The 11,112-nt window shown below is 37.5% G+C and overlaps 1 non-coding gene across 1 annotated transcript; it reads right to left on the bottom strand.

Moving 5' to 3' along the window:
* Window positions 1-5,294: 5,294 nt before the first annotated feature.
* On the bottom strand, window positions 5,295-5,406 carry LOC145767757 (U6 spliceosomal RNA). The gene has a single exon (XR_014288900.1). It is a non-coding gene; the product is annotated as a U6 spliceosomal RNA (small nuclear RNA).
* Between the last annotated feature and the right edge of the window lie 5,706 nt (window positions 5,407-11,112).

Here is an 11,112-nt window from a genome sequence, read left to right as displayed (position 1 = left end):
TGGTTCACACAACATAAAAAAGACTAAAAAAGGCAATAACATCACTCAAAACAAACTTTACTACGGATGCAATCAGACTCAAAAAACTATTGAGCAGAATACTGCAAACTAAATACAATGGGTCAAGTCAACCATTGCACATACACTTACATATCTTGAAATTGACATGAGCTACTGTTTCGATTCAATATCAGTTTTTGTACAATGCAACTATTTGGTAAATGTGTATAATAATTTACAGAGCTAATGTCTTGTGACTAATCTAGGTAAGGTAAAGGTTTATTAGTTACTGAGCTTTGGGAAATGAAAAGATAAGGTTCTCATCATACTAGACCTTTGGCACTAACAAGAGCAGGATAGCCAGTTCCTTTCTTTGGGTCGCCTTTCTTTCAGCAACTCAACCCAATTTATTACACACTGGGTAGAGGTGAACAGTCTTTCTCAACAACCAGTGACTAATCTTAGTAGACTTAAAAAGTGAGACTTCATACATATTTGTGAAACATACTGCACAGAGCCTACAATACAACTTAACTTTTAAAGGCAACATCATAGTTTCAACTCTCCATGTTAAGTGGAAAAAGTAAAGTAACCACTGTCTTCAGTAATAGCTGATAGCTTTGCAATGACATCAACTCTGCACTCATTGTTATTGTATGATGAAAGATCGCATGCATTACTTATGGCACTTTCTATTTGTGAAATCTCCATGCTGCTTTGACTATTTGTTGCAAGTGAGGAATCTACTTTGTGACTGTTTATTGTTGCACTACATTTACATTCATCACCTTCCATTTCACAACTTGCAGGTGGTTCTTGAAGCAACGATGGAGGGGGTACAATGCTGATATGGTTTGTAAGTATAGTATTTTCCAAGTTCAGGGGAGAAGAAAGGTTCGATTTGTGCAAACTACTTTCGTGTCTACTATTACTTTTCATATACCAGTTAGGATTTTCTTTAACATAGGCACTCATTTGGCATATGGAACTTTTTAATGCCGAGCCATATACACTGATGCTAGAATCAAAATAATGATCAACCTTCTCCTGCTTGATCTCAGCTCCGGGCATTAACATTTCTATGCCTTTTAAAGTAAAATACATTTCTTTGAACTGTTGCATCAGTTTGAAATGATGAATAGAAGAATCAACAAAGTCTTCAGGAATGACATCTTTTGTGCAATATTCAAAATAAGCAAAGAAATATTTTTTGACATTTCTGTCAAAATGAATATCTCTTCTAATTACTTTTAAAATAGGTGTAAACAAATCAAGGGAAACACAATCTTCGCTGTTATACTGATTCCACCGTTTAGAAGCCCCAGGAGACCAAATCACAATTACCTTATCTGCTTTTTGCAAGCATTCATGCATCCAACCAGCAGGATCATATGAAACTGTCTCACTGTCAAAGACATCAATCATTACATTAAAGTCCAAGTCAGTGCGAAGAAAATTGACAAACTTTACTACTATGTCTTTATGCGTTGGATGTTCATCAATGTATACCACATAAACTAGTTGCCTCTTTGTATCTGATGCAAGAGCAGACATTTTTGCAATTTTATCAGATAATCTGCTTTGTCCAATCTGATCATCAAATCCAACTGTGTACAATTTATCTTTGCAGCAACTTTGCATCATGTTGTATTTCTTATGAACACAAATCAGTGCAGAAATGCTGATGATGATTGCTAACACAGATAAGCTTGCAATAACAAACTCAATTTGTGGATTGGGTTCAATGTAGGTACGGTCTGTTGTGGTAGGATCTTTAGCATTACTACAATTGGTAACAGGAAAGTTAAATGGGGTGTTATAAGCTTCATATCTATTGTCAAGTAAAAAGTAAACATCCAAGTTTTCGTTTGGAGGAGGTGATACATTAATGTACATGACAATAGTATCATTTTCTACAGAAAGACGTTTACAATTTCCGTAAACATTACCAGTATTCTTCCCGGCGATGCAAGCATCAAAATCTTTGGCCAAATCTTTGTCATAAAAATATGAAAATTCTACAGATCCATTGCAAAATGATGTTCTCTCAATATGAATACCATAAGAATTATCCTCTTGATCTTTTACATTTCTTTTGTTTAAGTTATCTTGTGGCAGATGAAAGGCAACAACCAAAGCAAAATGTATAGCATGAAACCAAAACAGTGATAATATCATTTTAAACTGGATTATACTACTAACGATATCTAAGTGGTGAAAGATAAGAAATACTTCAAATGACTTTATTTCAGAAGAGATGGATTTTTGATTATCATGAGAAATTTTTCTGAGAGTAGTATTACCTGACACTGCAAGACAAAACTATGCAGTATGTTTGGTGGCCTGTGAATATAGCATTCAAGGATGACATGGACAATTGAACATTTGAAAGAAAACCACAATAAAAACTTGTAAAAAACTTCCAAAATGTAGATAACATGTTTAGCAAACACTTCAAAAAGCGAGATGTTTTTATCATCAGTGCTAATGATAATGTTATACTTTTCCTTTGCTGGACATTAGTTAGGTTGTATCTACAATTTATATTGAAACAACTATTCATATTTTTTATTTATTTATTTGTTAAACCATAAAGAAATAAAACAAAGTAACTTCAGCGGGTTTAATATGATTTATTACATACACAAATATAACATAATTAAAAATAAACTCTAACGTTTTCGACACGTACAAGTGTCCTCATTAGGAGTTACATATCTGCAATATATATACATAAAATGAAAATTGTATGGTAAATTTGCCTTTCCACTGTAACTGTATACTAACAACACTCCAGATTTTCAAACTAAGATCATGGAAGCCTTAAGAATCAAGCGTAATAATCCGTCTCTCAACCAGCAGTTATTCACCTGTGACTCATCGTTCCTCTTGTGTGTTGTAATTGTTTGTCAAATGCCTGTAGTTTACACCTCATGTGATCTGTTTTCCACCATATAATTTACTTGTAATCATTCCTGTGTCATTCGTTCAGTTTGTGCTTTTCAGTCTGGAGTGTCGTTAGTATACAGTTACAGTGCAAAGGCAAATTTACCTTACAATTTTTATTTTATGTACCCAGGGCTGCAATTTTTGCCTTTTTTGGCAACAACAACGCTCGACTTACGCCGTCACTATTTGACAAACGCCGTGCCTTATGGAAAAAAAACTGAGAGAGGACTAAATGTCGTTAGGTCAAGGAACAATCGGGGGAGCATCATGTGATGCAATCATAAGAGTGCCGACTTACGTAAACTTTCTTGTGCCAGGTACTTCAAGGCAAAGCCTAAAAGTAGGGGGGTATGTTAAAATACGAATTTTGAGTACAAACTCTGAGTACCCTCCAAAATTATGCCACTGGGAGTGAAAAAACATATTATAAAAAAAAATTTAGATTTCCCCTCCGGGAACTCCTCGCTACCGGGGGTTTTTATGAGCGATTGTCAAAATACATGAGATTTGATAGCTAAAATTTGAACCGGTTGTCATAGAAGGCTGGGACCAGTCTCAAAAGTTTCGTTTTGAAAAGTTAAGATAGGAATGTAGCAGTTTCAGAGGTGTCAGGTGTATGGACAGGCCCATTTTGGCCCAAAACCGTCTATTTGGCCTATCGTGATTGTATGAAATTCAAAATTTTACCTTAATAAGTTTGAAATCGGGATAATTTTTTGTTTAAAACGTTATGATTCGAATTAGTACTTTCAAATGAAACATAATATGCATGTCTAGTTGTAGAAAATTTATTGATTATATGACGTCATTACGTTTAAAATCAGAGAAGTTTTGGGTAATGTTGTAAAAATTGAAATATAGGCATACAGCCAGTCATTATAAAGCATTTTCAATTTTCTTGCCCATGTTTGCTCTTTTGAAATATAAATATATATGTATGTGTCAGTTACCAATGCGACGTATTATATATATATTCAATATATATACTGATAAAATAATAAGAACAGGATGCTATGTAATATTAAATGATACCGGTAGTTTGTTTGTTTATGCATTTGCAGTTTGTGTATTATTTCGTTGTTTTGGATATGGACAGCTTTGTCTGACGCAAATAAATAATAATAGTAGTTATGTTTCAAAGGTCCAATGTTATGGAAGTATTGTGTAGTTCCAGATATCAAATTAGTTAGTGTTTTTTTATCTTTTTATTAAGAGCTTCATTCAATAGTTGAACTGTTTCATTTGAAACACGGCATTTGATTCGGCCAGACCTGACATACGACACAAGTCGACACATCCAAGCTATTATGAATGATCTGATAAGTATCAGTAACAAGAAGTTCAGGATTTTCAGGGAAAATCTATGTTTCTCCATCTCTACTGTTGCCAACCTTCTTGAAGCATGTAATTGTAAGTAGTAAGGCATCATCATTCACAACTTCAACAACGTTAGCAAGATACATTAGTGTTATTCGCTTCCTTCAATCCAGATGGCAGCTACGAACTCACCAACTTGATAGGCTGGTGCTGCAGAATCAGATTCCTGGTCATTTGATGTGGAGCTTTAATTTGCCTCTGTAAGCAAATGCATAGCAGAAAGCACACTTTGGAGGTCTGACATTGTTATAGTTGCACAATGCACATGAACGTGAATTATCTAACTAGCTGATAAGGTTGTTGGCATAGTCTTCAAATCTGGAATTTTTATAGTCTCATTTCAGTCGGAATATTGAAGCACTTGATTTTAGTGAGAGGCATGTCTTCTTTGCATAGCGAACTTCAGTGCAAAGTCTTTTGTTCTTTATGTGATCTGTTACAGCAGGGGTCAACAAATGGCGGCCCGCCACGCTGTATCGCTGCGGTCCGCGGAATGTATCAGCGTACAAGTATAACCAAAAATACTTTTCTTGAGGAGTTAAAGAGCACGAAGGCAAAAAATACCTTCCGGAAAGCATATTTTTGCATTGCATACGATTCCACCGACCGACCAATCAGATTGTTGTTCTAGGTGGGGGTTGCTTAAAGTTATTCCAATGCGATGTACAGCCACACTGTCACTGTCCCAGTGGTTGATTAAAACGTCTGTCTTCCAATTTCGAAATTGTCTGTGAGATTAGAGTTGCTTATTTTAAGTTTGCAAATGTCATGCAAACACTAGTGCGAGTTTCACCGTTATTGTGTTTCACGAGCAGTGTTCTCTTTATGCAAGTTTTTGTGGGCAAAATAGGTCGGTGTGCCAACTCAATTTATAATAAATTGGCAAAATATTATATATAAATTTAGAGACTTTTTCTGATTGTATTATGAAAAAATTTAGCTTAGTACTGCAAAACGTTTTTTTTTTAAGAAAAATGGAACGTTTCACGATTTTGCGTGTCATCCTTGCGCAGGAGCCATGCTAATCTTCTCCGTATCGTTCCAATTATACAGTAGTATATGTACTGCCGAAGCAAGTACTGCAAAGCGTTGTTAATTAACAAATTCTTGCCACGCTGATAAGCACCGCAAGTGACAGTTGTCTATAATATAAGAAAGACGGTTTTATAGACTCTCACAAAAAGGATGAAAAACCAACTCATTGCTTTTTTAGAGGGAAGACTGTTCATGAATTACGATAGAATTACGATTACAACCTGGTTTCTTTTTCCCTGTTATTGGAGCCTATTTTTATCTGATATGTTTACAGGTCACTATTGTTGCCTGTATTGCGATGTGTCAAACATTTCCTTGTTTACTGAAACTGTTAATTGCAAGATATCTTTTGCGAAGCGAAGTAACAACACCACTCTTGCTTGGCGATGAATATTCTGATGAAACCGATCGCCTCGCTATAAGTGCACAAAACAAGTGGCCTCGTTTATTAGGCATTGTTAAAAAAGTCAAAAGTGTTGTAAAAGGAGCTTGGCCTGGCAGTAGCGTTGTTCGATTAATTTTGTTGCTGCGGTAGGCTATTCTAACATAAATATGAACAACATGTAACGCTGGATACTGGGTACAAAATGCGTTCTTTTCTAGCATAAGAGTCAACCTACTTAACATTTTATTAGTGCGGCCCGCCACAGCTCTCCTTAATGTCAAAGTGGCCCGCATGCAAAAAAGGTTAGTGACCCCTGTGTTACAGCATCACTTTGAAGGTAAGCACTCACTTCCTCAAAAGTGGTAAAAGGCCCTGGTGGATGTTGCGCTTTCAGGAAATCTAAATCAGCAAGTTTACTTTGCTCTGCTATTAAGAGCTTCTTTTTCAGAGTAACCTTTTTATTCATAAGCTTTCATCTTTTCATTCCATTGCAGTCTAATTTCGTTGCTGCCTTGTACTGGTTTTTCCCATTTTTTTTTGTCAATCTTCAGAATATTTTCAAGTAAATCCGTGCTTTTATTGAGAACTACACTTCTGGAGACTGTATCAAGATTTCTTTTACCATAAATATTTATCTTGTAGTTCACTAATCCGACACTACGTTCTTCACCCAGGTTGTGAACTGGCAGATTATCCAGTTTCTGTAGGACATCATCATTCATCACTTGCCGATACAATTTTCAACAGCGATCCTGTGTCCTCATTTGCAGCAGGACCGAAACCAAACAGAGACCCTTTTTGAGTTGCCAAGCCTTTTGCAAAAGATTGAAGGAATAGAGCAAGCATTCAAGCAAGCTCTTAACTTTGTTACAGTGTTTTTGCATGCAAACATCGATCGAGTTGAGAATTGTTGGTTTATTATTATTGTAACTGTCTCCGCCGCCAGTGTAGCCAAATCGTTTGGCATCCGCTGGCTTCGATCAGTCTTTCAACAAGGTTGATAGGATCTCCATTCTGTTTTGTCCTTTGCGATGTTTTGCAATCGATGGAGATGTGGTGTGCTGAGCAGGGATCCCAGGCCAGCTTTTCTGATGTCAGATCTCAGCAGTTGTAATAAATTGGTATGGTGACGTCCGGTTCGGCCTTGGTACTTTTTGCTGCCAATTATTGCAAATGCAAGGGCTTTCATTGTTGGTTTAGGTAATGTTAATTTGAACATATCAATTGATGAAAAAGAAGTAACACACTCTGATGTTTGCAGGAAATGGTGTGCTTGAAGCATAGTCAAGTCAGGCATATTTGATTCATGCAAAAATATTGCAACCCTATCATAGCTTATTGATCAAAAATTTTAGGCCCATTTTCAACTCATTAAGGCCACTTATTGCCAAATTTTCGATTTTGTACCATCGTGGTAGGCTCAATGGGTCATTTTGGGACAAAATGGGCTTGTACGGGCCAAACTATACACCTGACACTTAGGGATGGGCAAAATAAAATACCGAACATAGAATAACCGGTTGTGAAGCCTAACCAGTTTCAAAATGCATATGAAATCGGATAATTCGTTGTCGCCGTCGTGTGAGCGTCTGGGGCCGAGGGTCTATCCTTTTACCACCCCAGATTCACGATGTTCCCGGACTACACTGAAAGGCTACTAAAGAGCAGCCAGTCTTTGGTTTCATCATCCATGACACGCAGACCTTCCACTCCGTTAGGTGGCTTGAAGATGGAGCAGTCATTGATGAAGTGGTCTGCGGTCTGTTCCTAGGCACCACATTCACAGGAGGAGGAAGAGGCCATTCCCCATTGATGCATGGTTTACCGGAAAAGTAGTGGATAATCGAAACCGCTTTAACGATTGACTCCGTACCGCTCCGTCTGGTCGGAACGAATTCGCTGCAGCGAAAGTAGAATTGTTTATCGATTTAGTGCAATCCGGCATAGGAAAAACGTACGTGTTCACATTAAAGAAATCTTTCTTGTCAAGCGCAATATTTTTGTGTAACTGCCACATTTGCTTCTTCAGAGAGATGTTTTTCAAGTGCAGGTTAAATTGCCACTAGTGTTGGGCGATATTGAAAAAAACAAAACGATACAATATTTGAAAAAATACTTGATATTTCGATATTTTTGTTCTAATTAAGAAAAGTGTTTCTCAGTCTTTGAAACTAGCATCGGCAATAAAAATGCCGAGGCCACACGAGCGCTTGTAAGGTTAGGGTTAGACATTCCAGCCAGTCGTTATGCCACAGCCATAGATTTGTTCCTTAGTCAATACCCTGATGGAGCTCTGCGAAAGAGGCGTGTGGATGGGTATCAAAGCACGAAAGCGGCAAAACGTGGACGATTCATTGCGAACGGCGAAGACAGTGTAGATTTACAGCCAAGCGATGAGCCTCTTGATGTGTCGGATTCCAGTGATGACGCGACAACCTCATCCTCTGATACAGCATCTGATGATTCCGATTCTGACAGCTAGTTCTTTATCAAATAGACTTTGTGTTGCTCGCAGTATCCCAATTGTGCCGAAACTATGTTAGTGCATATGTAAATCGAGGCAATCTTCTCGCAGGAAGCTATTAATTTGTTACCGGTACCTGGTTGAGCAATTAATGTTATTTTATGATAATTCAACGTCGCTAGATGTCAAATTAACGTAAAACGTAAATTTCCTTTTGGGCATTGTTGCTACGGAATGTTACGCAATATAACCCACCGGGAAAATTAAATCGATTTGTGCTGATTCGAACGTTGAATTAACGCAAAATTAACTTACTTTTCCTACCCGTGAGTTATTTAACGTGAATTACCGTAACAGCGTGCGTATCGCGTTGCTCGCTTTATCGCTACTTTTGGCAACATTACATCACAACAAATCAAACAGTGCGGTCGTGATGGACTACTTTAGTGTATTTTTCGCTTTTCGTTTTACATGTTTTGGTACAATTTTTTTCGTAATAAACATTCAAAGCAATTGCCGAGGCAATTTCAACTTTTGCCATTTGGTCTCGGCAACGTTTTTGTAAGGGTTTGCAGTTACGAGTTAGGGCTGTGATAGTTAAAATATCGAACAAAATTGAAATAAATATTGAAAAGATATCGTATCGAAAATTTTAATTCGATATATCGCCCAACAAAACTTTTGAGACTAGTCTGAGATTTCTATGACCACCGGTTCAAAAGTTAGGTGTCAAATCTCATGCATTTTGGAAATCGCTCGTTAGACCCCCCGGTAGCGGGGATCTGCTACTATTCGGTGAGTTCCTAACCTCTAACCCTATCCTCTAACCTTAAAATGGCAATGCTAATTAGGCTACAGTACCCAATAATTAAAAAAAAATTGAAAAAATCACCGAATAGGGATCGGACTCATCGAATCGGACTCACTGAAACGAGCCATTCCGCGGTGGCGGGGAGTTCCCGGAGAGACAACCCAAAAATGTTTTTATAATATATTTTTTTACACCCAGTGGCACAATTTTGGGGGTACTGAGATTTTTTTAATTTTAACATACCCCCCTGCTAAAAGCCACGCTTCACGCGAGATCAATATTAAGTAAATCAGCTAAATTAGACAAGCTATTTTCAAGAAGGTCTTACCATCTGTGACATCAACAGGCCTCGAAATTCGCTTTTGTTGCTGGCGAACAAACGTGTCTGGTCTGAGCAGCTTTCTCAGCGGACAAATTAAGTCTCACGACGGACACACCAGTTTTAGCGTCGACCGTCATTCGTCATGCTTAATCACATTATCTTGATAATTCTTCGCCATTTAAGAACTATAGCTACGGTTTTAAAAGGATTTTTAAAATTTCAGTGAAATCACTCTGAAAGCTTTCATCAGACCAACGACGTGAGCTTGAAAAGTCAAAGTGCCGTGTAGCTGATTAATACGCCGCATAACTGATTAACTTCCACAGAACTAGGTCGTGTGGCATATTGCATCACAATGCTCAGGGCACGAGTCAGATAACTTCTACACTAACGCTACAGTACTATTTTCTGCTGTGCAAAGTTTCACAGACTTTTCTTCAAGTTTATTTTTGCGTGTCCTGTGAGCGAAAGCGAATTTTCCTTGGGCCTTTTCTTTCTTACTGTCGTAATACCAAAACTTAACAAATTTTGCTGCATCTTGATGTAATACCCTACTCGTATAATCTAATATTTTAACCAACCTTGCCTTATCAATATTACTCGGAGATCAAAGCCAGACATTGTGAGGTAAAACTTGAACTAAATTGCGTGTGATTAGTGTAGAAGTACCTGTTCTCCCATCGATTCTTAGCAAAGAATTTACTTTTGTTACGCTGATTCAATGTCATCAATCGTTGAAGCAATGTAAAAATCGAAAGTTTTCCTGCTTGAATGGAAGCTAAGGGATACAGTATTCACATTTTCTAGATGCTCGCTAGAATGCACGGGAAATTATATTCTTGCAGCAATTGTTCGACGTTGGTGCTATGCAATGACGATTTGTATCGCTAGTTCCTGTGTTATTTTTCGGCGGACAAATATGACCGATTTAGACGGTACTTCCCGCAGACATCACATGCTGTGACGGCGGACATGTCCACCGTGTCCACGGTGAATTTCGAAGCCTGCATCAATTATGATTCAACAGAACGCATTGTTTTGTTCGCAATGTGTGAGAATTAAATCGAAAACCGATAAAAGAAAAGGTGTTTAAATGGTCTAGGTCGCAGATATTGCATGCATTAACGACGTCTCTTACTGCTATTATCACCTAGCCAACCAGACATCATTGTTTTATGCGGCCGCTAAGGTTTGACATCGACTTCAACGATCATGGAATGTTACGTAATAAGAACGATTATATCCTGCATGCAAAAATAAAAAAAAGTGATATCTTAAAACAGCTCTTTCTGCTGTTTGTCTCGTGAGCTTTGCATATTGCTCAACATGTGCATCAAGTTTAGAATTGGCAAGAAATCGTTAATGTTGAAAATTAAGTTTGAATCACTGCATAAAACGTATTTAAAACGTTTACTTCGGACCACACTATTTCATACTCCGTAATCTACGTCTGCAATGATTTTGCCGCAGCAAAAATGCGTTCATTTTGAAAACTGCTGAGCTGGAGACAACAGCTTGTTCCGTGTATAAGTTGAACCTGTCTTTTTGAGGTAAAAATCACTTGCGAACATCTCAACCTATACCGTCACCTCCTATACTCGAGTATAACGGTATTATATTCGATAAAAGACTATAAAGACTTTCGATAAAAAGCAGAAGAGAAAACACTTCGCCGCTGTTAACGCTTTGAACGTAATTAGCAAAACGAGGTGAATAAAACTGATAGCGGGTTTCCACTCTGCTTGAGATCATAATTTTTTTGCATTTTA

The sequence above is a fragment of the Aplidium turbinatum genome, chromosome 3 (assembly GCF_918807975.1).
Source record: "Aplidium turbinatum chromosome 3, kaAplTurb1.1, whole genome shotgun sequence".
NCBI lineage: Eukaryota > Metazoa > Chordata > Ascidiacea > Aplousobranchia > Polyclinidae > Aplidium > Aplidium turbinatum.
Note: the sequence above shows the minus strand (reverse complement) of the source record. Positions and strands in the feature narration are given on the sequence as shown.